Source organism: Trachurus japonicus, chromosome 11 (genome assembly GCF_045865225.1).
Source record: "Trachurus japonicus isolate A0001 chromosome 11, Traja_1.0".
NCBI classification, from domain to species: domain Eukaryota; kingdom Metazoa; phylum Chordata; class Actinopteri; order Carangiformes; family Carangidae; genus Trachurus; species Trachurus japonicus.
In genome coordinates, this window is record NC_140917.1 from 10,573,803 (window position 1) to 10,577,561 (window position 3,759).

Sequence of the window (3,759 nt, forward strand, 5' to 3'; positions counted from 1 at the left end):
ACTCTCTCCACCAATCAGCTGCCTGCCAGACGGGGCTGATGTGGAGACACAGAGCTACAGATAAACCAGGTGCTACTGGTCCAGGCCACTAATGTAGAATCAGTACAAATGAATGCAACATTGAACCTGCAGTAAACAACAATGCTGGAGGAGCCATTAAATGACTGTTTTATCAGAAAGCATGATTTTATCTTGGACTTCGACTATAATATCTGTTTTTAAGGAGCAAAAATGCAGTCTACACGTGGAAGATAGGCCCAAACGCATAGAAAAATATCGAGTTTCAGCCCTTTTTATTAATGCGTGGATATGGTCCATAGAATCTATCAACATTTCAGACTTGACAATGATTGCCCCACATTGTCCCACATAAAAATGCCTTCATCCCACTTTCTGCTGGGATCTGGTCACCCTAGAGTGAAACCATCTGAAGGTTTCATTTGTTACCAATCTCACATGAAGGGAAACTTTCAGACCCGACTGGACAATAAACTGCTGTAGAGACCTGAGACGCCTCCCAAAACTCCCAAGTATCTTAGAGTCAACTTGTCTGTGGTAATTTGATTAAATGTATTTTTTCAAGTGGCACCACAAAACACATCCCACAATATCCAGACTCTAAGCCCAGTCATGTATAGGCAGGCCTTTAACCAAGGGTGTGGGCATAAAAGTGCCAGTGTACACTGTCTATCTGATGTCGGGTTAGAGGGAGGGTCCGGCTGAACAGTGGTCAGTGATGTGGAAGTTAAGAAAGTAAGATTAGCTTGATTTTTCCATCCTTTACACACAAATTTAAGAGTCACCATGTTGCTCTGGTTTAATGATGAAGAGGAAGATTGTGTACGTTAGTTAAAGTTTGTATACCTTGATGCCAAGGAGAATGGGGGAACATTCAATAAAATATTGAATATTTCAGCACATTTTACACGGAGGGGATGATGCCAGTGAGTTCAATAATTTCAAAAACTGCCCTGCAATCCTGTGACTGCTCTTTTTTTTATAGACCTATATGATCGTGATGTTTTAGTAGGAAAAACTCTCCACATTAGGACGAAATGATTAATGAGCCCAGGAGCTCTGCCAGAGCTCAGGCAGGAGTCCCACAGGGATCACGTCTGGGTCCCTTTCAATTCTCCAACTAAATAAAGAACAGTTACTTGTTCATTTCGTGTCATATGCCATTTGGGATCTGAATAGAATAACAAGTTTCTCACAGAAAATCCATCACTGGTCTTTGATACCACACAAACAGCAGAAGGTGATTTACCGACTGTCATAGCTTTGTGCTGTTTTGGTTGTTTTGGTTGTTGCTTCGTGCGTTAGCCACCGAGCGGCCTTGTTCGTTACTCTGGTTTGTCCATCACAGGGAGGAGCTAGCTGAGACTGGAAGAACATCAAGAAACAACACAGCTATCGCTCCTCTGAGAGAGACGGAGGTAAAGAGAAGGATGTGGGGGCAGATTTTTACAAGAAAGACAAAAAAAAAAAACCTGCCTACCTTTGTCTTTCTTTTTTTTTTCTCTCCGTCTCTGGCATTTGCTTCATAACCCTCTCACCCTCTCTCTTCCTCTCTCTTTCTCTCTATTTAGCCCTTTTCTTCCGCCCCTCCATCATTCCTTCACCATATGGGGCTCCTAACCCCTCGACTCATAAAAGGCTGAAGGACAGAAATCTGGAGCAGCCAGAGGTGGAAAACGTGACCTCTGAAAAAGAAAGAACAGAGAGTAGAGAAGAAGAAAACACAGACAGAGGAGGAGATTTAAAAACACTTTGTTGTTGTCGAGTTAAAAATGTCTAAATTTAACTAATTTGCAATAACGTTTAGTCAAAGCTTCTTGTTAATTTCAATTTCTTTTTGTGCACAATTCAATTCAATCAGCCTGTTGGTCCATCCCCACCTCCGCAGGCCACGGCTCATGTACAATGTGACAAGTAAACGTGTCAGCACATTGTCACCGAGCATCTGTCCACATCTGTCTGCTGGGAAGTTTTTCATCAGCGCTGTCAAAGGTCAAATACTTCTCACTGATATGACGTCTGGCTGTGAAGCTGGACGAGCTCCGGCGACGGGGGCAGCCTTTGTTTTGGCTGAGTAACGCTCTGGGAAAAGACTTCCTGTGGGACGACGGCGAGATGCTTGTGAAGTTACTCATATGTCACCGAAACACAGACTGTTGTCGGAGTCAGTGGCGTGAAGACGTTGTTTGAGCCCCCGTTTTGATTTTTAGCATTTTTGGCACATGTTTGCAGGCGGTTGTGCCAAAAACTGAGAGATTCTACTCGTGTCTGATCTCACCTCGGTCTGAAGTACTCAAAGGACAGCTGATAATTATTCTTTTACGGTTGAATTATCGTTATTTTCCCAGAGGGGCACATTGTGCAGCCAAATAAATCACAAACAGTTGCATTTGTCTGCAATAAAACAAACTCACTGAAGCAAATAGATAAATATAAAAGCAATCCCGTTTAATAAACACACAAATCCTGAAATAAACATTAAAGATCCTATTGGTACAAAGTAATGCATGAATTAAAATCCATATAAAAACACAGGGATTAAAGAAACCTACAACAAAGGAATTCCTGTATCTTGACAGTTTGTTAAGGGAAATCACACTGTGATTCTGTTTACAGGTCTATTCAATTAGAAAAGACTCATTTGTGTAAATAAATTAGCTTTTTTTTGCCAGAGAAAATAGTCTTTGGCACTGGTTGTAGGGAAGAGGAGAAACTGGAGATCTGGATGTGATGAAGAGTGTGGCCTGACTGGATTTGAAGACTGGAAGTAGATGGAGAGATCTCATTGGTTGCTGTCAGAGTGTGGTACAAGTAGACTAAATATGATCTTAATAATTCATATGTTCATTAATTCATCTTCTGTGCCACTTGTACTATGGTTGCGGTCTTCATAAACAGACAGACAACCATTCACACTCCCATTCACACCTATGGGCAATTTAGAGTTGCAAATTAACCCAACTTGCATGTTTAGTCTGTGGGAGGAAGCCTGAGTATGCACGCACACATGCACGGGGAGAGCATCACCGTGCTGCCCATAATTCATATGTGTTTTGACGAGCCAATTATTGTGCTTTCTTTAACAAAAAATGAAAAAAAAGTGAATTACCATCAAAATTCAGATTTTGCTGCAGTGTAAAGAGGTCATTTGCTGTTCCCAGGCGGCTGAAAGCAGCCATTGTGAGGTCTGAGAGGAGGAAGAGGATTTTCCTCTGTGAAATATTCAAATATTCAATCACAAATGGAGCTGGAAAATGTGAAGTATGCAGAGAGTCGCAAATCAGAGTGGGAATCAGAGGAGTGGGAGATCTTACACAAATATCTGAGCTGTTGCAAAAAAAGAAAAAGAAAGAAAGACAGACAGACAGCGGTCAGTGCGATCTCAAACAGAAACAGAAAGCAAGCAGAGGGATTAACAGAATTTTTTAATGGTCCCTCGACGACTGTGAATTATTTTAGCAGAATATTTTTGGACATCTTGTTTCCTCCTGCAGGTAAATGCTGGAGAGGTTTGTTGTCAAAGTGTTTCCATGTGAGATATCCACAGTTTAACCCCTGATGTTTCCACTATGAAGACGTAACTTTGTATTGTAAAAAAGCAAAACAAAGAAGAAAAAAAAAAAGCCAGAGCTGAGTCGTGGAAATTAAACGCATTTAATGTTTGTTTAATGACGTTGGGGCTTTGAGTATCTAAACAGATCCATAAAAAGCTTAATGATGCTTCAGTCTCTATGAGGTGGA

The 3,759-nt window shown here is 41.2% G+C and overlaps 1 long non-coding RNA gene across 1 annotated transcript; it reads right to left on the reverse strand.

The window, feature by feature from the left end:
* Positions 1-1,591: 1,591 nt before the first annotated feature.
* Positions 1,592-2,418, reverse strand: LOC146978241 (uncharacterized). Its single transcript, XR_015036957.1, has 2 exons — positions 1,957-2,418; positions 1,592-1,703 (listed from the first exon to the last, which is right to left on the reverse strand). It is a non-coding gene; the product is annotated as an uncharacterized LOC146978241 (long non-coding RNA).
* Between the last annotated feature and the right edge of the window lie 1,341 nt (positions 2,419-3,759).